The sequence below is a fragment of the Neovison vison genome, chromosome 14 (genome assembly GCF_020171115.1).
Source record: "Neovison vison isolate M4711 chromosome 14, ASM_NN_V1, whole genome shotgun sequence".
Taxonomy (NCBI): domain Eukaryota; kingdom Metazoa; phylum Chordata; class Mammalia; order Carnivora; family Mustelidae; genus Neogale; species Neogale vison.
Window position 1 is genome coordinate 16,506,995 of NC_058104.1, and position 25,839 is coordinate 16,532,833.

The 25,839-nt window shown below is 40.1% G+C and overlaps 1 protein-coding gene across 5 annotated transcripts in view; it reads right to left on the reverse strand.

Moving 5' to 3' along the window:
• The window catches only part of TPST1 (tyrosylprotein sulfotransferase 1), a 118,600-nt gene that overhangs the window by 86,761 nt on the left and 6,000 nt on the right, over nt 1-25,839 (reverse strand). Inside the window, exon 1 of one of the 5 annotated variants that reach the window (XM_044232683.1) lies at nt 4,371-4,548. The exons of the other annotated variants lie outside the window; for them this stretch is intronic. The gene's annotated coding sequence lies outside the window, so the exon portion shown is untranslated. Of the gene's footprint in view, nt 1-4,370; nt 4,549-25,839 lie in introns of those variants that run through there. 5 annotated transcript variants of the gene reach the window in all.

The window sequence follows — 25,839 nt, forward strand, 5'->3', positions numbered from 1 at the left end:
AGGGTAAAGCAAGAGAAAAAGTGGGTGAATAATGAAACTTGAAAAATGGGCAGGGGTCAGATCATAAATCTTGTGGATCAGTTTAGGAATATGACATTTTATGAAAGATGCAATCAGATATGGCGGATTTAAAAATTTTAAGCAGGGAGTTACTTAATCCTATTTTAGGTTCATATAGTCTCATTCTGGCCAAAACCATCTTGAAAAAGAGCAATGCTGGAATATTCACAATTCCCAATCTGAAAACTTACTACAAAGCTAGAGTAATGAAGACAATGTAGTACTGGATAAAAACAAGCATATGAAAGAATAGAATAGGATTATAAATCCAGAAATACACCCTTACATTTTTTGTAAGTTGAGTTTTCTTTCTTTTTTTTTTAATTAAGCTTTTTATTTTAATTCCAGTATAGTTAATACACAGTGTTATATTAATTTCAAGTGTACAATATAGTGATTCAACAATTTTACACATTGATCAGTGCTCATCATGGTAAGCACATTCTTTAATCTCCATTACTTATTTCACGAATTCCCCACCCACCTCCCCTCTGGTAACTATCAGTTTGTGCTCTGTTATTAAGAGTCTGTTTCTTGGGGCACCTTGGTGGCTCAGTGAGTTAAGCCTCTGCCTTTGGCTCGGGTCATGATCTTGGAGTCCTGGGATGGAGCCCCACATCAGGCTATCTGCTCAATGGAGATCCTGCTTCCCCCTCTCTACCCGTCTCTCTGCCTGCTTGTGATCTCCCTCTCTCTATCAAATAAATAAATAAAAATTCTTTAAAAAGAAGAGTCTGTTTCTTGGTTTGTTGCTCTTTTCTCCCTTGTTCATTTGTTTTGTTTCTTAAATTACACATATGAGTGAAATCATATGGTATTTGTCTTTCTCTGACTAACTTATTTCACCTAGCATTATACTCTCTAGCTCCATCCATGTTGCTGCAAATGGCAGGACTTCATTATTTATGGCTGAGTCATATTTCATTGTGCATGTGTGTGCGTGTGTATGAATATAAAAATATATACCACTTCTTTATCCATTCATCCACTGGCCTGCCTCTGTATCTTGGCTACTGTGAACAATGCTGCTATAAACGGGTTCATGGGGGTGCCTGGGTGGCTCAGTGGGTTAAAGCCTCTGCCTTCAGCTCAGGACATGATCCCAGGGTCCTGGGATCGACCCGCATTAGGCTCTCTGCTCAGCAGGGAGCCTGCTTCCTCCTCTCTCTCTGCCTGCTTCTCTGCCTACTTGTGATCTCTGTCAAATAAATAAATAAAAATTTTTTTAAAAAAATAAATAAACAGGGATTCATGTATCCCTTTGGTTTTTTTTTCTTTTTTTTTGGTAATTTGGGATTAAATACCCAGCAGTGCGATTACTAGGTCCTATGATAGTTCTATTTTTAACTTTTTGAGGAAACTCCATGCTGTTTTCCACAGTGGCTGCACCAGCTTGCATTCCCACCAACAGTGCATAGGGTTCCTTTTTGTCCACATCCTTATCAACACTTCTTGTTTTCATGTATTTTTTTATTTTGACCATTCTGACAGGTGCAATATGATATCTCGTTGTAGTTTTGACTTGCAATTCCCTGATAATGAGTGATGTGGAGCATCTTTTGATGTGGTCAATTGATTCTTGACAGGGTACTGAGACAACTGTGTGAGGAAGGAACACCGTTTTCAACAAATGGTATTAGGACAATTGGATATCCACACGTAAAAGAAAGAAGCTGAATACCTGCTCACAAAACTTTACTCAAAAGAACTAGAGGGGTGCCTGGGTGGCTCAGTTGGTTGGGCGACTGCCTTCAGCTTAGGTCAAGATCCTGGAGTCCTAGAATCAAGTCCCACATCGGGCTTCCTGCTCAGCAAGGAATCTGCTTCTCCCTCTGAACTTCTCCCCTCTCATGCTCTCTCTCTCTCTCACATAAATAAATAAAATCTTTAAAAAAAATTAACTAGAGACTTAAATGTCAGAGCTAAAACTATAAAACTGAGCTTAGAGAGGTATAAATCTTTGTGGCTGCAGTTCCTTAGACATAAGAACAAAAGTACAAGAGACAAATTAAAAACAGATGAATTAGATTTCATCAAAATTAAAAACATTTGTGCTTCAAAGAACATCATCCTTCTTTGATGTGAAAGTGAAAGACAAATCAAAAGATGGGAGAAACTAATCATGTACCTGATAAAGGACTCGTAGCCAGAATATATAAAGAACAATTATAATTCAACAATAAACACAAATAACCCAATTAAAAAAGTAGGCAAAAACCCATACAGACATTTCTCCAAAGAAGAGACATAAATGGCTAACATGCACATAAGATGCTCAATATTCTTCAGGAAAATGCAAATCAGAACTACTTCACACCGACTAGATGACTACGATCAAAAACACAAATAAGGGCGCCTGGGTGGCTCAGTGGGTTAAGCCGCTGCCTTTGGCTCAGGTCATGATCTCAGGGTCCTGGGATCGAGTCCCGCATCGGGCTCTCTGCTCAGTAGGGAGCCTGCTTCCTCCTCTCTCTCTCTGCCTGCCTCTCTGCCTACTTGTAATCTCTCTCTCTGTCAAATAAATAAATAAAATCTTTAAAAAAAAAAAAACACAAATAAATAACAAGTGGTGATAAAGACGTGGCAAAAGTGGACTATCCAGTGCGCATGCACTGCTGGTGGGTGGGGCTGTACAATGCCGCAGCCCGTTTACACAAGTTTGGCAGTTTCTCCAGAGGTTAAATGTAGAACTAACAGATGATCCAGCAAGTGTACACAAGAGAAATAAAAACATGTGCTCCAGAAAACTTGTGCAAAGCATCACTATTTATAGCTAGAAAACAGCAGTAACACAAATGTCCACCAACTGAGAAACGTATAAATAAAACATGGTATATCCAAACAACGGAGTATTATTCAGCCATAAAAGGAGTGAAGTACTGATATACAATTCAATATACACAAACTTTGAAAAGATTATGCTAATTGATTAAAAGAAACTCATAAATGACCACATATTACATGATTCCATTTATATGAAGTGTCCAAAACAGGCAAATCTGTAGAGACAGAAAAATTAGTAGTTGCCTCGGGCTGAAGCGAAAGGGAAGATGGAATTGACTACTACATAGTTTCTTTTTGGGGTGACAAACCTAGATTGTAGAGAATTTTTTGGTATGTGGTTACATCTCAATAATATTGTGTTAAAACAAGAACAACACACTACACACTTCTTAGAATGGCTAAAATAAAAAACACTGACACTATCAAGTGCTGACGAGCATGAGTAGCTGGACTTCTGTCTTTCTGGGAATGCACAATGCTACATCTGAAGAAGTGTTTGGTGGATCCTGATACTGTAAACATACACTTACCAATACTTACTGTACTTACTTACTGTACTCCTGAGCTTTTATCCTAGAGAAACGAAATCTATGTTTACACAAACCTGCACATGAATGTCCTCAGCAGCTCTACTCATAATCACCAAAAACTATGTGTAAATGTGTAAATCAGATAAACCATGGTAAATCCACTGATGGAATACTCCTCAGCACTGAAAAATAACAAACTCTTGATACACAGAACAATGTGGATGAATCCCAAAGGTAACGTATAACGTATAAAAAGAAAGAAGACAGTCTCAAAACAGTTCTATTCATAAAATATTCTCGAAAGGCAAAACTACAGATCATTGGATGCCAGAAGACTGTAAATTTATTTTTTTTAAAGATTTTATTTATTCATTTGAGAAAGAGTGAGTGAGAGAGAGAGCATGAGCAGGGTTGGGGGAAAGAAGAGGGAGACGGGAAAGCAAACTCCTCACTGAGCAGGGAGCCGGATGCTAGGCCATCATGACTTCAGCCAAAAGGAGATGCTTAACTGACTGAGCCACCCAGCATCACAAGACTATAACTTTAAAGGGATATAACACAATAAAGTTTTCTGGGATGATGGAACTATTTATTCTGTGTTCTGTGGTAGTTGTTACACAAATCAATATATGTATTAAAACTCACAGAAATATGCACTGAAATAAAAAGTCTATTTTACTGTATGATAATCTTTAAAACAAAACAAAAACAATTAATCAAGAGAAACTTGCAAGGAAATGTGAGGGACAGGGAAAAAAGATTAAAGATCAAAAATAGGAGAGTTTATGATTCTGAATCTTCCAATCAAAGTTTCTGATCAAGTATTACTTAGTGGTGATAAATTCAGTGGTAACAGGAATACATGAAACAAAGGATGGGTTTTACTAACAAGAGCAGAGAAATGGTCCTAGAAAAATCTTCTTATGTTTTCCATTTTATAAACACTGAGATGAAATAAAAATTCATTTAAGTCTGAACAAAGCAAATAAAACTTACTTAGTGAAGCAAAGAAAAGTGCTCTTAGGGAACCAAATTAACTCTAATAATGGTGGGTTTCATTCTAGATAGTTCTATAGGCATGATTCCTCTAGCACATTTCATTTGTTTGTACGGTGGCAGATGCATCCTGCATGATGTATGAGAGAAGAGCAGTAATCACTAAGAAATCACTCGAAAATGGCAAAGCTTTTTGATAAAATTTAGTACTATATGTATTTTAAATTACATTTAACTTACCAACCTCTGACTTCAATATGTAATAAATAAATGAGTCTTTTTCAAAAATTACCTGAGCAACAATTTAAAATTCAGTGTACAAAAGCAAGATACCCATAAACCAACTCTTCCCCAAGCACATATCAGATACAAAATATTCACCAACCAAAAGCTAACATGACAAAAACCACTAAGTTACTATAGTAGCAACCAAGAGTATCTGATAACTTTGCATTAAAATATCCCAAATTCTCAGTAGAACATATAAAAAGACAAAAACTGGAAAAATATTAACATATTTATGTGTCCAGAAGCATACTTATAAAATCATCTTAATGGCTGCGTAATACTTTACTGAAAGGACCTTTAACCAAACCATGAGTTTGCTCCTTGGTGAGTTACAGGTAGAGACTGCACTGAAGTAGAGTTGGCAAACAAAGGGAACTATTTGCAGCAAATAAAGGAAATCATGAAGAATAACTTCCAAAGCAGTGAATCCCTGAGCAGGGGTGAGCGGGTTCCTTCTATTTAGGGTTAGGACAAATACTCAGAAAGGGAAGCTCTGTCATTATAAGGGTGGGCGTAAGGTTGCCCTCTCGTACTTAGAAAACAGGCCTATACATACATCCTATGTTATGTTATTGAAGCTTGTGCTCCTTCTAGGATGGAGACTTTAACATTACAAGGAAGCAGATATAACCGTTAGAGGGGCTATATGGGCATGCTCTGAGATCTGGATGGGGTTTGGGGCTCCTTATCACAGGAAAGGAATGCAGAGCTTTGCTTGCTTATGAAACAGCACTGGAATTTTTTTTACCACTTATTTATTGTACCTGCTATGGTTGGGCTATTTCCTGGCCTGGTAGACTTAGTTTCAGCATTCCCTTTATTTCCTTAAAATTATTAACTACTGGGGCACCTGGGTGGTGCAGTTGGTTAAGTGTCAGACTCTTGGTTTTAGCTCAGGTCGTGATCTCAGGGTCGTGAGATTGAGCTCTGCTTAGGCTCCAAGCTCAGCACAGAGTCAGCTTGAGTCTCTCTCCTTCTCTTAAGCCTTCAACCTAATGCTCGAACTCTAAAATAAAATAAATAAATAAATCTTAGGGCGCCTGGGTGGCTCAGTGGGTTAAGCCGCTGCCTTCGGCTCAGGTCATGATCTCGGGGTCCCGGGATCGAGTCCCGCATCGTGCTCTCTGCTCAGCAGGGAGCCTGCTTCCTCCTCCTTCTCTCTCTACCTGCCTCTCTGCCTACTTGTAATCTCTCTCTGTCAAATAAATAAATAAATAAAATCTTTAAAAAAAATCTTAAAACAAAAAACAAAATAAATAAATAAATCTTAAAACAATAAATAAATCTTAAAACAAAAAACAAAACAGAACAAAAACCCTTAACTACTTAGGTTTTTCCATTTCTTTCTAATTCTGATCTCCAAGAAAGTTCTGCAAGAAGTGCGCTTGGGTAAGCAGGGCATAGATCATTGCGGGGGGCCGGGGGGGGGGGCAACAGCTGGGGGCTTAAAATGGCCTCTCAGTAGGGCACCTTGGTAGCTCAGTGGGTTAAGCTTCTGCCTTCGGCTCAGGTCATGGTCTAAGGGTCCTGGGATCAAGCCCCGCATCGGGCTCTCTGCTCAGCAGGGAACCTGCTTCCTCCTCTCTCTCTCTGCCTGCCTCTCTACCTACTTGTGATCTCTCTCTGTCAAATAAATAAATAATTTTTAAAAATGGCCTCTCAGTGTCACAAAGGTCATATCTTTCTTTTTCTGCAGACACCTAACTCTTTCTAATTACAGATGTACCAACATTTATTTGGCCAACTCTCTTATTATGATTTACTTGTTTTTAAACTTTCATGACTCTAACACTGTGATAAATATTCTTGGATAAACAAACATCTTTGTCCATGTGATTATATTCTTTTCTTTTTTTTAAAGATTTTATTTATTTATTGGACAGAGATCACAAGCAGGCAAAGAGGCAGGCAGAGAGAGAGGAGGAAGCAGGCTCCCCGCTGAGCAGAGCCCAGTGCGGGGCTCGATCCCAGGACCCTGGGATCATGACCTTAGCCTAAGGCAGAGGCTTTAACCCACTGAGCCACCCAGGCTATTATATTCTTAAACTAAAGTTTCGAAAGAGGAATTGCAAGGTCAAACTGTGTGGAATACTGAGTGTGGGATATGCTCAATTTTAAAACATTTAATACATATTTGATTCATATCCTTCTCATATCTTACATCCAAATCTGATAAGAATTCTATTGGCTCGATCTTCAAAATATAGTCACAATCTGACCACTTCATTTGCACCACCAGCATCTCTCACCAGGATTATGGAAAGATATCCTTATGTCTACTCCTGTCCCCTATTCTCAACTCAACAGTCAGAGGGATTTTTTTTTTAAGATTTTATTTATTTATTTTTCAGAAAGAGAGAGAGAGAGAGCGCACGCGTGCACAAATAGGCAGAGCAGCAGACAGAGGGTGAGGGAGAAGCAGGCTCCATGCTGAGCAAGGAGCCCGATGTAGGGCTCAATCCCAGGACCCCAGGATCACAACCTGAGCCAAAGGCAGACGTTTAACCAACTGAGCCACCCGGGCACCCCCAGAGGGATCTTTTAAAAATTTAGTCAGAACACATCATTCCTCTGCTCACAGCCTAGTATTGTTTTTCAAAATAGCCTTGAAAAGACTTAAGACATCCAACATTAAATTTGGTTAAATTTCTCTTTTTCTATTGATTTTTTCAAGAAATCTCTGTAGAGATCAAAAATAACACTGACAGAGGTCAGAACAATGTCTCTTCTTGTTCAAACTAACTGAGAAGACACCTCTTAAATTACAAGTTTCATAAGAACTAAAATGAAGGGGTACCTGGGTGGCTCAGTGGGTTGAGGCCTCTGCCTTTGGCTCGGGTCGTAATCTTGGGGTCCTGAGATGGAGCCCCGCACTGGGCTCTCTGCTCAGCAGGGAGCCTGCTTCCCCGTCCCTGTCTGCCTGCTTGTGATCTCTCTCTGTCAAATAAAAAAATAAAATCTTTAAAAAAAAAAAAAAAAGAACTAAAATGAAGGCCAACTCCTTCTTTACTAAGGATAGTGGAAAAACAAAGCCTTACGACCATAGCAGGAATGAACTTAGTCCCTGAAGACTGGGGTAATCTAGCCCGCGCAACCTTGTCAGGAGGGCAATTATCTAGTATGGAAAACAGCCTGGCAAGAATACTCACAGGACACTGCCCGCCGTAATGCAGCGGCTGGAAATCCTCAGTGGGACATAGAAATGTTAATGGGAATGGGACCGTACATGGGAAAGCAGGCCCAAATACAATACAACCCTGCGGTGTATCTGCAAATAGCCGCGGCGGCGGCCACTAAAGCATGAAAAACAATTCAAGGCAGTGGGGATTTACAGGGTCAGCTGTCTAAGGTAATACAAGGACCAAATGAGGCATATGCTGATTTTGTAGCGAGGCTGATGCAAACAGCTGGTCGAATATTTGGGGAGGTAGAGGCAGCCATGCCATTGATAAATCAGCTGGCTTATGAGCAAGCTAATAAGTGGTGCAAAGAAGCCATCAGACCTTGGAAAAGCGAAGACTTGAGTACATATATTAAAGTTTGCAGGGATATCAATGACAGTGTTATTCAAGGGCAGGTTATGGCTGCAGCGATCACTCAAGGTTTACAAGGATTACAGGGAGCTCAACAATATAAACATAGGGGTATTCCTGGAGTTTGTTATTACTGCAAGGAGCCAGGACACCTTAAGCGTGAGTGCCCAGAGATAAAGGGGTCTTATCAGGAGCCTAAAAAACCAGGTATCTGCCCAAGATGTGGGAGAGGTGCCCAATGGGCAAATGAATGCCGCTCAATAAGGGATATACGAGGAAACTCTCTGCTTCCAAGAGGGTCAAAAAACGGGAAGGGGGGCCCCACACCCCAGGGCCCTCAAATGTATGGGGTGCTCCAACAGGTGGCTCGCTCACATTATCCACCGACGAGCCAAGGCGAGCCACAACAGGGAGTGCAGGATTGGACATCCGTGCCACCACCAGACTCCTATTGACTCCAGAGATGGGGACCCAGGTAGTCGAATCAGATTTTAAGGGTCCATTACCTGAGGACACCGTGGGCCTCTTGCTAGGACAGAGCTCCACGGCGTTATCAGGACTCATTGTTCACCCCGGAGTTATAGATGCTGATTATAAAGGAACGGTGGTGAAAATCCTGGTATCTTCCCCACGTGGAATTACAGCTATTAGTCCAGGTGATAAGATAGCTCAGATCCTGGTATTGCCTAGTTGTCACAAGCTTTTTGGAAGCCATGAGGTTACGCGGGAACAAAAGGGACTCGGTTCATCTGGAGCTCCTCTAGCATGCATCACGCTAGGCATGGAAAATAGACCCCTTTACTCTCTTTGGATAAGAGGCAAGAAATTCATAGGCTTATTGGACACTGGAGCGGATCGCAGTATCATCAATGAAGCTGACTGGCCTAAGGATTGGCCTGTGCAAAAGGCTGATCTAACACTTCGAGGATTAGGGATTGCTCATAGCCCCATGTGCAGTGCAGCTACACTGCCATGGAAGGATGATGAAGGCCACCATGGACTTGTGCAGCCATATGTCCTTAAAATTCCCATTTCATTGTGGGGACGGGATGTTTTGGCCCAAATGAACCTGAAGTTGACTCCAGAATTATTCTATAGTGAGGAAGCTCAAGCCTTAGTGACAAAGTCTGGTTATCCTGGAACGGGAGGCCTAGGGAAACAGCTGCAGGGCACTCCTGAACCTATTCCCTTGACTCATTACTTCTCTCAAAGAATAGGTGGGCCGGGGCTGGGTTTTTCTTAGGGGCCACTGAACCTCTAAAAATTCAATGGAAAAACAGTAAACCCGTGTGGGTTTCTCAGTGGCCCCTGCCTAAAGAAAAATGTGAAGCTGCCCACACGTTGGTAAAAGAGCAACTTGCCGCCGGGCATATTCGGCCCTCCACATCACCATGGAATACACCTATTTTTGTGATTAAAAAGAAGTTGGGGAAGTGGCGATGTTACATGACTTACGAGCTGTTAATGAAAGGATGGTGGCCATGGGAGCAGTACAGCTGGGGCTGCCTTTAGTCTCAGCCCTGCCCTCTGGTTGGCCCTCTGTGGTAATCGATATTAGAGATTGTTTCTTTTCCATCCCATTGCACCCCGAGGACACCCAATGTTTTGCTTTCACAGTACCTACCATTAATCATTCTAGTCCGGATCAACGCTATGAGTGGGTGGTATTGCCTCAGGGCATGGCCAACAGCCCTACAATGTGCCAATTATATGTAGATCAAGCCCTGAAGGAGGTGAGAACACAATTTCCCCCACTCATTGTGTATCATTATATGGATGATATTCTGCTGTGCCATAAAGAAGAACAATATATTGAGAAGGCCCTTTCCTTTCTTTTCAAACATTTTGAGAGATTCGGATTATACATAGCACCAGAAAAGGTCCAAAAGACGCCCATTAAAGAGTATTTGGGAACTAGGTTAGAGAATACTAAAGTCAGACCTTTAAAGATAACCCTGCGGGGACGCCTGGGTGGCTCAGTTGGTTAAGCAGCTGCCTTCGGCTCAGGTCATGATCCCAGCGTCCTGGGATCGAGTCCCACATCGGGCTCCTTGCTCGGCAGGGAGCCTGCTTCTCCCTCTGCCTCTGCCTGCCTCTCTGTCTGCCTGTGCTCGCTCTCTCTCCCTCTCTCTCTGACAAATAAATAAATACAATCTTTAAAAAAAAAAAAAAAGATAACCCTGCGGACGGATCACCTAAACACATTAAATGATTTTCAAAAATTGTTAGGAGATATCAATTGGATCAGGCACTATCTAAAACTCACTGATCAGGAACTATCACCTTATATGAGACACTTAAAGGAGACCCTAACCTCACCTCTCCTCGTCAGTTGACTGAGGGGGCAAAGGCAGCCATCAATCTGATCCAGAAAAGGCTAGAAGCTGCTCAGATAGACAGAATTGACTATTCCAAACCTTTGCTATTTTGTGTCCTTGCCGAAAAACGAGCTCCCATTGCAGTTTTTTGGCAATCTGGCCCCATATCATGGGTTAGTTTGGCCCACTCTCCAAGGAAGGTCTTGCCTTGGTATGCAAGCGCCGTTGCACAAATTATACATAAAGGGATTAAACTTAGTATAGCAGCGTTTGGTAAACAACCGGATACTATAATAACACCATATACGCAGGAACAAATAAAGTGCCTAGCAGCCTGTGATGATGACTGGGCCATTTTGATAACTATAACGTGCGCTCAATTTGATAACCACTACCCATCACTACCCATCACATCCATCACATCCATGGCTACAGTTCAGTTTATCCAATCCAATCATATACCCTAGGATCACTCACCATAAACCCCTCAGTAATGTAAGGCTTATATATCCACTGATGGATCTAAGCAAGGAGTAGGAGCTATAGTTACCAAAGAAGAGAGCTGGACCTTCCTATTTCAAAGCTCCTCTCCCCAAGAAACCGAGCTGCTCACAGTGATAAAAACATTTCAAATGTTTCATCAAGAACCCTTCAACTTTTTATCAGATAGTAGATATGTGGTGCAAGCTGTCTCTATCATTGAAAATGTAGGTTCTATTAATGCCGGGTCTACTATCTCTAAGGCATTACAAGAAATCCAAACATTAGTTTGAGACAGGAAGGCTCCATTTTATGTTGGCCACATAAGAGCTCATACAACCTTACCAGGCCCCCTGACACAAGGTAATCGGTTAGCAGACTCCTTAACCAGAGGAGAATTTGTCTTTGCCATTGAGGACCCGCTGCAACAGGCGAGACATTATCATAAGCTGTTCCATGTGAATGCTTTAACTCTTCGCCTCAAATTTAACATAACAAAAGCACAGGCACAGGACATAGTAGTCTCCTGCAGAAATTGCGTGACTTTACTACCTGCACCGTCCTTGGGGGTTAATCCTAAGGGTCTGTTACCTAATCATATATGGCAAATGGATGTCACACATGTTTCAGAATTTGGGAAGTTAAGATATGTTCATGTCTCTGTAGATACCTGCTCTGGAATAATTTTCGCCTCAGTGCATACGGGGGAAGAATCCAGAGATGTTATTGCCCATTGCCTACAGGCTTTCGCGGCATGGGGAAAGCCACGCCAGTTAAAGACAGATACTGGTCCAGCCTACACCTCACAACCCTTTAAAGCCTTCCTACAACAACTTGACATTCACTTGATACATGGAATACCCTATAATCCACAAGGACAGAGTGTTGTGGAGCGCGCACATCTTACAATAAAAAATGCGCTTTATAAACAAAAAGGGGGAATAGGGGACACCCTCAGGTCCCCTAAAGATAAGCTCAACACCATTCTCTTTATTTTGAATTTTTTAACGTTGGACAAAGCAGGTAAATCAGCAGCAGACAGACATGCAAGTGCTGCTGCTGCTCCCCCTAAGCCTTTAGTACTTTGGAAGGACATCCTCACAGGAAAGTGGGATGGACCAGATCCAGTGATAGTGTGGAGTAGGGGGTCTCTATGTGTTTTTCCACAGGAAAAAGAGGCTCCAATTTGGATCTCAGAGCGGCTGGTGCGTGCAGCCTTGCCTCCGAACACCAGTCATGATGCTGAAGATGCTGATGATAACTCTGGGGGTGCTACACCTCCTTTGGCAGACTCAAGCCAGAGAGCTGCGAGCAGTGGTTAAAGCATGGCTATATCCTTTACCAGTGACTAACTCTTCTCTCATATTCCCTCCTCTCCCTTGGATGCATGGCAGGTCTGTAACTTGCTAGGAGCATGTACTGATATCTTAGCAGTGTCCATGTTAAATGGTGGCAAATCCCTCAACTGTTCTTTTTTTTTTTTTTTTTTTTAAAGATTTTATTTATTTATTTGACAGAGAGAGATTACAAGTAGGCAGAGAGGTAGGCAGAGAGGCAGGCAGAGAGAGAGAAGGAAGCAGGCTCCCCGCCAAGCAGAGAGCCCGATGCGGGACTCGATCCCAGGACCCTGAGATCATGACCTGAGCCGAAGGCAGCAGCTTAACCCACTGAGCCACCCAGGCGCCCTCCCTCAACTGTTCTTATAAACAAAATGACTCTAGTACCTTTGAGACAATAGTTAATGTGTCTTGTCCCAATAATATTATTTATCAGCCCACTCCCATATAGGTCTCGCCACTGTTCCTTTCCCTCGTAACAAATGCTAGCAAGCTGAATGATACGTTGAATTGCACTAAGAATTGCTATCTTTCCCAGTGCTGGAATGTCACGGCCTTCAAGCTGGCTGTGATTATGCGTATCCCTACCCATGTTCCTATCCCAGTTTTCATTCCAGATGACAAGTTACCGGTGGTGCTATCCAGAAAGAAGAGAGATTTTGGTATCACAGCCGCCATTGTGACAGCATTGGCTATATCTACAGTAGCTGCCACGGCAGCAGCAGTCTCGCTTGCTGCAACTATACCCACTGCGGAAGCTGTGAACACCCTTGCAGAAGGAACGGCAGCTGCCCTTCAAACACACTCAGATCAATGCACATCTGCAAGCAGGAATCCTGATTGTCAACCAGAGAGTGGATTTGGTTCAAGAACAAGTGGATATATTGGAGGCCCTATTGGGACTGGGATGTATAGCACCCTTCCCGGCAATTTGTGTAACTCCCATAGCCTATACTAATATGAGTGACTTACAGAATGTCTCCCGACAGCTCTCCCAGTATTTGCAGGGTGCTTGGTCTGACGATTTTCAAAATTTCACACGAGTACGCGTGTGCAACCAGCTTCCCTCCCAGAGCTATTTCAAACATTCAGCAATATGTTCCAGTTTACCAAACGATGGGCTGGCACAGTTGGTCTTCTTGTCCTCCTTCTTATTGGCATTCTGCTTCTATCCAGAAAAGTTCGCCAATGGAGAACATAGCAGCGAGGGCAGAGCTGAGCTATAGTACAGCCCTTTTGTCAACAGAGGCTGGGCTATCTCCCCAGATATGGCTAAGCATGCTAGATCGGTAGTCAAAGACGGGTAAGATCAGTAGAGAAACATACCAACCTAAGACAGGACAGAGATCATCGACATCTTGTGTCTGATGACAGGTAAGGATGTTTTCTGCTACTGACGACCTAAAACAGGCACAATCTCTGCCATAAAACAAAAAATGGGGAGATGTCGGGGACGCCTCCGGCCGGGAAAATCCCCACCATTACACGATGGTGCTTGGCTCACTGCCAGCAAAATACGCTGCAAGTGAACACCAAACTTTCTGGTGAAGCCCACCTAAAGGAGGACATAGTCATTGGCTGTTTCAAATTTAATCAGCATAGTAACGGGACTCTCATTGGCTCTCCCCATTGTTTGGCCCCTTATTGGTCACCCTGACACATATAAGCTAAGAAAGTTGTCGAAATAAAGAGACGAAGCATTAACACCATGCCAGGCTGGTTGTCGTTCTTGCCGGCTGAGGGTGACAATATTGCTACAAGGCTTTCATTAGCAAGCATATGTTTTAAGAAATATACCAAGCTTCTGAATTATCCCAATTATCAACAACTCAGATCTAATGAGATGATAAAGAAAACTCGGAATGCATGTATGCATCCTATTTCATTGCATTAATGAGCATCACATGCACATTTACATACTTTCTGCTAATCCCTGAAGGTATCATCTAGATGGGATTAAGAATGGGCGCCTGGGTGGCTCAGTGGGTTAAGCAGCTGCCTTCGGCTCAGGTCATGATCTCAGGGTCCTGGGATCGAGTCCCGCATTGGGCTCTCTGCTCAGCAGGGAGCCTGCTTCCTCCTCTCTCTCTCTGCCTGCCTCTCTGCCTATTTGTGATCTCTCTCTGTCAAATAAATAAATAAAATCGTTAAAAAAAAGTAAAATAAATCAGATCATATAATTATGTTCAAGAAACTAAGACCACACCCAAAGAATCAAAGTAAATCAAAGTAAATTGAGAATAATTTCTCACCAAAGAGAGAAAATAAATAGGAATGAAAATTTATTTAAAGAAGAACCAAGAGGCACTTAGGTGGTATAGTCAGTTAAGCCTCTAACTCTTGGTTTTGGCTCAGTCTTGATCTCAGGGTGGTAAAATTGAGCCCCAAAGTCAGGCTCCATGCTTAAGGCTTTCTCTCCCTTGGGGAGCCTGGGTGGCTCAGTTGGTTAAGTAACTGACTCTTGATTTTGGCTCACATCATGACCTCAGGGTTGTGAGATCAAACCCTATGTAGGTCTCTGCATTCAGTAAAGAGTCTGCTTCTCTCTACTCTCCCTCTCACTCTGCCCCTCCCCCAGCTCATGTTCTCTAAAATAAATACCTCTTCAAAAAAAAACCTCTTTCTCACCCTCTGCCCCTTCCTCCTGTTCTTGTTATCTCTAAAATAAATCTTTTTTAAAAAGTTAAAAAATACATAAGAACCAAACAAATCCTAGAGCTGAAAAGTATAATTGAAATGAAAAATTCACTAAAGAGGCTCAACACCAGACTTAAGATAGAAGAATCACCAAACTTCAAGATAGATCAATTTCCCTGTCTAAAGAACAGAAACAAAAAAGAATGAAGAGAAATGAACTTGTGGAATATCATCAAGCATATTAAAATTCATAAAACAGAAATTCTGGAAAGAGACAAAAGAAAAAATCAAATTTATATAAGTAAGTGGTTGAAATCTTAAATTCAATGAAAAACATTAATCTAGACTTCCAAGGAACTACATAAACCTCACATAGGGTAAGTCAAATAGATGTGCACCTAGACACAATAAAACCAAGCTCAAAAGCCAAAGACAGAAGAATGTGAAGGCACCAGGAGAAAAAATTAATCACATAAAATCCTCAACAAGATGTAACAACTAACTTCTCATCAAAAACCACAGATACAGTGGGAGACAAAGTCTACACCTAGAAGAACTGTCAATCAATTCTATATCAAGCAAAACTATCCTTCAAAAATAAAAGAGAAATTAAGAAACTCCAATAAATAAAGCAGAAAATTTTCCACTTGGAGAGTTGTTGTACAAGAAACACAGGAAGCCCTTACTGCTAAAATAAAGGCATTAAGTAAGTAAATGAAATCCACAAAGAAAAATAAACAGCATCAAATAAAGATTGTTACACAAATACAAAAGACAATGTAAAAATATTTGAGGGGTCACCTGGGTGGCTTAGTGAGTGCTTCAGTCTGACCCCTGATCTCAGTGTTGTGAGTTCAAACCCTGTGCTGGACTCCACACTAGGCGTAGAGCCTTCTGAAAAAGCAATGTTTGTTTAGAACACTTTTCCTACCTGAATTAAAGACACCTGCATAAAGCAATAATTACAAAACTGCAGTTGATGGGCTTTTAATGTAAAATGTGTAATCTGGATGAACTCAAAGGAGAAGAAATGAAAATAATTCTATTGAAGCAAAGTTCTGCATACAATGCCTCTGAATGACACAATGTACCAGATGGACTTAACAGACATATTCAGAACATTTTATCCTAAAACAGCAGAATACACATTCCTTTTTGTATACATGGAAAATTCTCCAGAATAGATCACATAACATAGGTCACAAGACAGGCCTCAACAAATACAAAAAGATTGAAAACATACCATGAACCTTTTCTGACCACAACGCTATGAAATTAGAAGCCAACCACAAGAAAAAGTCTGGCAAGACCACAAGTACATGTAGGATAAACAACATGCTAATAAAACAAAGAATGGGTAAACCAGGAAGAAGAAATAAAAAAAAAAAAACACGGAAACAAATGACTATTAAAACACAACAGTCTAGGGACACCTGGGTGGCGCAGTTGGTTGGACGACTGCCTTCGGCTCAGGGCGTGATCCTGGAGTCCCGGGATCGAGTCCCACATCAGGCTCCCAGCTCCATGGGGAGTCTGCTTTGCTCTCTGACCTTCTCCTCGCTCATGCTCTCTCTCACTGTCTCTCTCAAATAAATAAATAAAATCTTTAAAAAAAAAAAAAAAAAAACACAACAGTCTAAAACCTTTGGGATGGGGGCGCCTGGGTGGCTCAGTGGGTTAAGCCGCTGCCTTCGGCTCAGGTCATGATCTCAGGGTCCTGGGATCGAGCCCCGCATCGGGCTCTCTGCTCAGCAGGGAGCCCGCTTCCCTCTCTCTCTCTCTCTCTCTCTGCCTGCCTCTCCATCTACTTGTGATTTCTCTCTGTCAAATAAATAAATAAAATCTTTAAAAATAAAAAAAAACAAAAACAAAAAAAAACCTTTGGGATGCAGCAAAAGCAAAGAGGGAAGTATACATCAATACAGGTCTACCTCAAGAAGAAAAATCTCAAATAAACAACATAACCTTACACCTAAAGGAGCTAGAAAAAGAACAAATGAAGCCTAAAACCAGCAAAAGGAATGAAATAATAAAGACTAGAGCAGAAATAAGTGATGTAGAAACTAAACTCACAATAGAACAGATTGATGAAACCAGGAGCCCGTTGTTTAAGAAAAAATCAATAAAATTGATAAACCCTTGGCCAGATGTATCGAAAAGACAACAGAAAGGAACCAAATAAATAAAATCACGAATGAGAGAGATCACAACCAATATAACAGAAATCCAAACAACTGTATAAGAATATTATAAAAATTACACACTAATGAACTGTACAACTTGGAAGAAATGGATAAAATTCTAAAAAACATATAAACTACCAAAACTAAAACAGGAAGAAATAGAAATAGAAAACTTGAACAGACTGATAATCAGCAAAGAAATTGAATCAAAAAACTCCCAAGAAACAAAAGTCCAGGGCCAAATGGCTTCACAGGGGAATTCTACCAAACATTTAAAGAAGAGTTCATACCTATTCTTCTCAAACTATTCCAAAAAATAGAAAAGACAAAAACTGCCAAATTCAGTCTATGAGGCCAGCATTATTCTGATACCAAAACCAGAAAAAGACTCCACTAAAGAAGATAAGTACAGGCCAATATCCCTGATGAACACAGATGTGAAAAAAAATTTTTTTAAGATACATTTATTTTAGAATGAAAGTGCACATGTGCGTGCGGGAGCAGGGGGAGGGACAGAAAGAGAGGGAAGAATCTCAAGCAGACTCCCCTCTGAACACAGAGCCCAATGTAGGGCTCAATCCCACAATCCTGACTAAGATCATGACCTGAGCCAAAATCAAGAGTGAGACACTCAACTGACTGAGCCACCCAGGTGCCCTATGAAAAAAATTTTTTAAAGATTTTATTTATTTACTTGAGAGAGAGAGAAAGAAAGAGAGAGAACAAGTAGGTTGGGGGCGGGGGCAGAGAGAGAGCAGGGAGGCTGACACAGGGCTCGATCCCAGGGCCCCAGGACCATAACCTGAGCCAAAGACAGATGCTTAACTGACTGAGCCACCCAGGCATCCCTCAATGTAAGAACTTTTTTTTTTTAAGTTTTTATTTATTTATTTGGGAGAGAGAAAGCAAGAGAGCACAAGCAGGGGAAGTGGCAGAGGGAAAGGGAGAAGCAAGCTCCCACTGAGCAGGGAGCCTGATGTAGGGCTCAATCCCAGAACCCTGGGATCATGACCTGAGCCAAATGCACACTCTTAACCAAAAGCACCCCCGGATGTAAAATTTCTTAATGAAATACTAGCTAACTAAATCTGATATAACATTAAAAAAATCAATCACCAGATCAAGTGGGATTTATTCATGAGCTGCCAGCATAGTTCAATTTTCACAAATCAGTCAATGTGATACATCATATTAATTTTTAAAAAGGGGTGAAAAACCATCTAAAAATTTCAATAGTTGCAGAAAAAACATCTGACACAGTACAACATCTGTTGATGATAAACACCCTCAACAAAGAAGGTTTAGATGAAACATACCTCAACATAATAAGGGCCATATATGAAAAAACCATAACTTATATAATCCTCAATGGGGATAAAACAAAGCTTTTTTCAGGAACAACAGAGGGATGCCCACTCTTACCACTGTTATTTAACATAGTGGTGGGACGCCTGGGTGGCTCAGTTGGTTAAGCAACTGCCTTCGGCTCAGGTCATGATTCCAGCATCCTGGGATCGAGTCCCACATCGGGCTCCTTGCTCGGCAGGGAGCCTGCTTCTCCCTCTGCCTCTGCCTGCCACTCTGTCTGCCTGTGCTCACTCTCGCTCTCTCTCTCTCTCTCTCTGACAAATAAATCAATAAATAAAATCTTTAAAAAAAAAAAAAAAACATAGTGGTGCAAGTCCTAGCCTCAGCAATCAGACAACAAAAAGAAATAAAGGGCATCCAAATTGGCTTAGAAGAAGTAAAACTTCCCCTATTTGCAGATGACATGATACTCTATACAGAAAACCTGAAAGACTCCACCCAAAAACCACTGAAATATGAATTCATTAAAGTTGCAGGATATAAAAATCAATGTACAGAAATTTGTTGCATTAATATACATCAATTATGAAGAGGCAGAAAGAGAAATTAAGAAATCAATCCCATTTACAGTTACACCAAAGTCGGTAAGATACCCAGGAAAAAACCTAAACAAAGAGGTGAAAAACCTGTACTCTGAAAACTGTAAAACACTGATGAAAGAAATTGAAGATGACATCAAGAAGTGGAAAGACGGGCACCTGGGTGGCTCAGTGGGGCCTGGGTGGCTCAGTGGGTTAGGCCACTGCCTTCGGCTCGGGTCGTGGTCTCGGGGTCCTGGGATCGAGTCCCGCATCGGGCTCTCTGCTTGGCGGGGAGCCTGCTTCCCTCTCTCTCTCTCTCTCTGCCTGCCTCTCCATCTACTTGTGATTTCTCTCTGTCAAATAAATAAATAAAATCTTTAAAAAAAAAAAAAAAAAGCCTCTGCCTTCGGCTCAGGTCATGATCCCAGGGCCCAGATGTGGGGGGTGTGTGTGTGTGTATACACACACTACATATACATACAAAATATGTATAACAGAATATTACTCAGCCATCAAAAAGAATGAAATCTTCCATTTGCAATGATGTGGATGAACCTAGAGAGTACTATGTCAAGTGAAGTAAGTCAGACAAAGACAAATACCATGATTTCATGCATATGCAGAATTTAAGAAATAAACGAGCAAAAAGAAAAAAAAGAGAGGGAGACACACAAAGAGACTCTTAACTATAGAAAACAAACTGATGGTTACCAGAGAGGAGGTGGGTGTGGGGATAGGTTGAATAGGTGATGGGAATTACGGAGTGCACTTGTTGTGATAAGCAAGTGTTGTTATGGAAGTGCTGAATCACTATATTGTACACCTGAAACTAGTATTATGCTGTATATTAACTGGAATCTGAATAAAAACTTTTTAAGAAATCACCCAAATATGTTTCTTAAAAGATATCCTTTAGACTCAATGACCAAATGGGCTGAAAGCAAAAGAAGGGGAAAAAGATGCACCACACACCTTAACAAAAAGACTTTGAGTAGCTATACTAACATCCTATACAATGCACTTTAAGATAAAATTTGCTACTAGAGACAAAGGGCACTACATAATTTTAAGAACTGAAATCCATTAAGAAGGTATAAAAATTATAAATACATATGCATCTAACAAGAACTTCCAAACACAAAAGGCAAAAATTGACAGTTGATGGGGCACCTGGGTGGCTCAGTGGGTTAAAGCCTCTGCCTTCGGCTCAGGTCATGACCCTGGGCTCCTGGGACTGAGCCCCATATCGGGTTCTCTGCTCAGAGGGGAGCCTGCTTCCCCGCCCCCCGCCTGTCTCTCTGCCTACTTGTGATCTCTGTCTGTCAAATAAATAAATAAAATCTTAAAAAAAATGACAGTTGAAGACAGAAATAGGTAATTCTACAACAATATTTGGAGAATTTATTATTCTATTTTTGATATCACATAAAACAACCAGAGAAAAGATGATCAAGGAAAAAGACTTGAACAATATTACAAGCCAACTAGACTTAGTAAACATCCATGAAACAGTCTAGGCGTAACATCATTTTCACATGCACATAGAACATTCCCTACGATAGTCCATAAACAAATCTCAGTAAATGTAAAGGACTGAAATCATACAAAATATATTCTCCAATCACAATAGAATGAAATTAGAAAACAGGAGCAGTTAAGATATTTGAGAAATTTGCAAATATGTGAAAATGTATAGAACATTCTCCTAAATAACCAATGAGCCACAGAAGAAACACCACGGGAAGTTAAGAAATGCTTGGAGATAAAAACACAAAACTTACAGGAGATAGCACAAGCAGCAAGAGCTATGTCATAAGGGAAATTTATAGTGTAAATACCTATAAAAAAGAAAATCTCAAATCAATCTGTTGTACAGCTTAAATTTACACAATGTTACACGTAAGCAATAGGAAAACTTTTTTTTTAAGATTTTATTTATTTATTTGACAGACAGAGATCACAAGTAGGCAGAGAAGCAGGCAGAGAGAGAGGAGAAAGCAGGCTCCCTGCTGAGCAGAGAGCCTGACGCAGGGCTCGATCCCAGGACCCTGGGATCATGACCTGAGCCAAAGGCAGAGGCTTTAACCCACTGAGCCACCCAGGCGCCCCAGCAATAGGAAAACTTTAAAAATAAAATTTTAAAAGTTTAAAACTTAAAAAAAAAAAGTTTAAAACTTCACAAGTTAAAGACCTCAAATCAACAAGCTAACTATTCACTTTAAGAAACCAGAAAAAAGGGGCACCTGGGTGGCTTAAGTGTCAGACTCTTGATTACAGCTCAGATCATGATCTAAGGGTCATAAGACTGAGCTGCACATCAAGCTCCAAATTCAACAGGGAGTCTGCTTGAGATTCTCTCCCTTCCCTTCTGCCCCTCCCCATGCTTACAAGCACATGTTCGTATACTCTGTCTCTAATAAATACATAAACAAAAAAACAAGAAACAGAAAAAGAGTAAACTGGACCCAAAGCCAGCGGACAGAAGGAATGAATTAGATTACAGTGAAATAAACACAGTAGAAAAGAATAAATTCAACAAAATAAAAAGTTGGTTCTTTGAAAAGATCAACAGAATTAACAATCTTATTTAGATTTAACAAGAACAAAAAAGATAAGACTCAAATTATTAAAATTGGTAATTATTAACAACCTTATATAAGTAAAATTATAATGAATTATAGGGAATACTATAAACAATTGTAATCGAATAAATTATATAACTGGATAAAGTGGACAAATTCCTGGAAGACTCAAAGTACTAAAATGCATTCACAAAGACATGCTCTGAATAAAGCCATAACAAGTAAAGAAAAGTCTAAGATCAAATGGCTTCACTAGTGGATTCTACCAAACCTTAAGAATGAACAACAATCCTAAACTAACTTCCAAAATGCAGAAGAGATGGGAACACTTCCCAACTTATTCTCTGAGGCCAGTTTTCCCCAACTCCAAAACCAGACAAAGACACTGTAAGAAAACTACTAACATATATTTATTTATATAAATGCAAAAATCATGAGAAAATGCCAGCAAACCAAATCCAGAAACATACATAAAGGATGACCATACATAAACCATGACCAAGGGTGGATTGTCCCAAGCATGTAAGATTGTTTCAACATATGAAAATCAACAACTGTCATACACCATATTAATTAATGACAAAAAGCACACAATCATCTCAATAGACACTGAAAAATCATTTGACAAAATCCAACATTTGTTCATGATAAACACAAGGAATAAGTCAGAAATAGAGAAGAACATCAACATGAAAAAGGACATCTAAGATAACTCACAGCTAACTTCACACTTAATGATTACCCTGTAAGATCAACAAGACTGGCTGGATGTCTGCTCTCACTATTTCTATTCAATATTGTACAAGAGGTTCTAGCCAACGCAAGTAGGCAAGAAAAATTAAAAGGTATCCAGATTGGAAGGAAAAAGTGAGACTGTCTCTCATCAGAGATTATGTATCAAGTATACATAAAATCCTTAACGCATTAAAAAACTATCAGAACTGTTAAATGAGTTAGGGATGTTTGCAAGATATAAGACTAATATATAGGATTCAACTGTATTTCTTTTTTTTTTTTTTTTTTTTTTTCCCCAATTTATTTATTTTCAGAAAAACAGTATTCATTATTTTTTCACCACACCCAGTGCTCCATGCAAGCTGTGCCCTCTATAATACCCACCACCTGGTACCCCAACCTCCCACCCCCCCCGCCACTTCAAACCCCTCAGACTGTTTTTCAGAGTCCATAGTCTCTCATGGTTCACCTCCCCTTCCAATTTACCCAAATTCCCTACTACTCTCTAACGCCCCTTGTCCTCCATGCTATTGGTTATGCTCCACAAATGAGTGAAACCATATGATAATTGACTCTCTCTGCTTGACTGATTTCTATATTTAACGATAACAATCCAAAAATGGAATTAAGAAGATAATTCCACTTATAATAGCATCAAAAGAATAAAAGATTAAGAAACAAGTTTTACCAAAAGTAATGCAAGTCTTATACATGGAAAACGAGAAGACATTACTGAAAGAAATTTAAGAAGATCTAAATAAGGGCGCCTGGGTGGCTCAGTCTTTAGAAGTCTGCCTTCAGCTCAGGTCATGATCCCAGGGTCCTGAGATGGAGCCCCACATCTGGCTGCCTGATCAGCAGGAAGCCTGCTTCTTCCTCTAGCACTCCGCCTGCTTGTGTTCCTGCTCTCTCTCTCTCTCTGTTAAATAAATAAATAAAATATTTTAAAAATAAATAAAAAAGAAGATCTAAATAAATGGGGGCATCTGGGTGGCTCAGTCAGTCAAGCGACTGCCTTGGGCTCAGGTCATGATCTCAGGGTGCTGGGATGGAGCCCCAAATGGGGCTTCTTACTCAGCAGGAGTCTTCTTCCTCCTCTCCCTTTGCCTCTCCCCTCACTCATGTGCTCGCTCACTCTCTCAAATAAATAAAATCCTTCAAAAGAAGATCTAAACAAATGAAAAGACATTACATGTTCATGGACTGGAAGACTAATACTGTTAAGACAGCAATATTCCTCAAATTGATCTATAGCTTCAATGCAATCCGTTCCAAAATCCCAACTGGAGAAAGGTGCCAAGATAATTCAGAGGAGGAAAGAATACTTTTTTTTTCAGGGGTGTCTGTGTGGCTTAATCAGTTAAGCACCTGCCTTCAGTTCAGGTCATGATTGTGGGGTCCTCGGACAGAACCGCATCAGACTCCTCGCTCAGCGGGTAGTCTCCTTCTCTCTCTTCCTTGGCTGCTCCCCTGCTTGTATGCATTCTCTCTGCCCAATAAATAAATAAAATCTTTTAAAAATTAAAAAAAAAGTTTTTTCAACACATGGTGCTGAGATAACTGAATATCTAAAACAAAAACATGAAGATAGACCACTATCTCACACTACATACAAAATTCAAAAAAAAAAAAACAAAAAAAACCAAAATTCACAAGTAAGATAATAAACCTAAATATAAGAGCTGATACTCTAATGCTCTTGGAAGAAAACATAAGCTTAAGTCTTCATGACCCTGAATCAGGCAATGGTCTGTGGCAATAAATATGGAAGCAATAAATATGAAACCTAAATGGTTCATAAAGGGGGTGCCTGACTGGATCAGCTCGTGGAACATGTGACTTTTGGGGCTGTGAATTCAAGCCCCATGTCAGACATGGAGCATACTGAAAACAACAACAACAAAAATGAAACCTAAAGCACAAGCAACAAAAGAAAAAAATTAATAAATTGAAGTTCACAAAAATTAAAAACCTTTGTGCTTGAAAGGACACCATCAAGAAAGTGAAATGACACTCATAAAATGAGACATTTGTATTTGCAAATTATATAGCTGATTAAGTATCCAGACAATATAAAGACATCTTACAACAATAACTTAATTTTAAAATAGAACAGAGATTTCTCTCTGGAAAAGAGAGGAACAGAGATTTCTCTCAATACATACACAGAGCCAAAAAGCACATGAAAATATGCTCAACATTATTATCTACCAGCAAAATGCAATCAAAACCACAAAATATTACTTCATCCCATTAGGATAGCTTGGATCAAAGGGTCAGATAATAATAAGTGTTGGCGAGGATGCTAAGTAATTGCAGCCTTCATAAATTGCTGGCAGAAATATGAAATGGGGCAACCACTTTGGAAAACAATCTGGCAATTCCTCTAAATGTTAGATTTAGTGTTCTAGAATTACCATATGACCAGCAATCCACACAAAAACTTGAACTCAAATGTTCAAAGCAGCATTATTCATAACAGCCTAAAAAGTGGAAACAATCTAAACACCCATCAACTGATTAACGGTTAAGTCAAAAGCATTATGTCTGGGCGCCGCAGTTGGTTCAGTGTCTGCCTTTGGCTCAGGTCATTATCCTAGAGTCTTGGTATTAAAACCTGCCCCGGGTTCCCTGTTCCTCGGGAAGCCTGCTTCTCCTTCTGCTTCTGCCTCTGCCTCTCTCTGTCTCTCTGACTCTCATGAATAAATAAATTTTTTAAAATCTTTTTAAAAAAGCATTATGTCTATAAAATAGTATTAAAATAATACAATAATATAAAATAATATTATTATTAAAATATCATTTAGCAATACAAAAAACCAAAATGCTGGTACATTCATCAACATGGAAGAACACTGGAAACATTATGCTAAGTGAAAGAAACCAGTAACATGAAATGTCTAGAACAGGCAAATCTACGGGACGGAAGACAGATCACTAGTTGCCCAGAAATAAATTGGGACAGCTGGGAGTGACAGGTAAGAATTGCGCAGTTTTTTTGTGGGGAAACGAAAATGTTCTAAAATTGATTGTAATGATGCATGCACAACTCTGTAAATACACTAAAAATTTTCATACCTAAGATGGACAAATATATGGTATGTGACTTATTAACTCAATAAAGCTGTTACCAAAAAAAAAGGGAGGCTGGGACCTACACACTAAACCTCTTGGGTCGACTGCTTTCTATAACCAAAGATTTAAATAGGATCCACAGTCTCCAAACAAAATATCAAATATGTCTAGGAAAAAATCAGAAGTCAATCATCATACCAAGAACCAAGAATAAAAAAGATAATTAACATATACTAATACCACACATGAATCAAATGTCAGAATTACCTGACAAGGATTTTAAAGCAGCCATCATGCTTTAATGAGCAATGATACACTACTGAAACAAACAACAAAATAAAGTTTACAAGAAATAACAGATACAGAAAAGAACCAAACGGAAATTATAGAACTGAAAAATAACCACAACAAA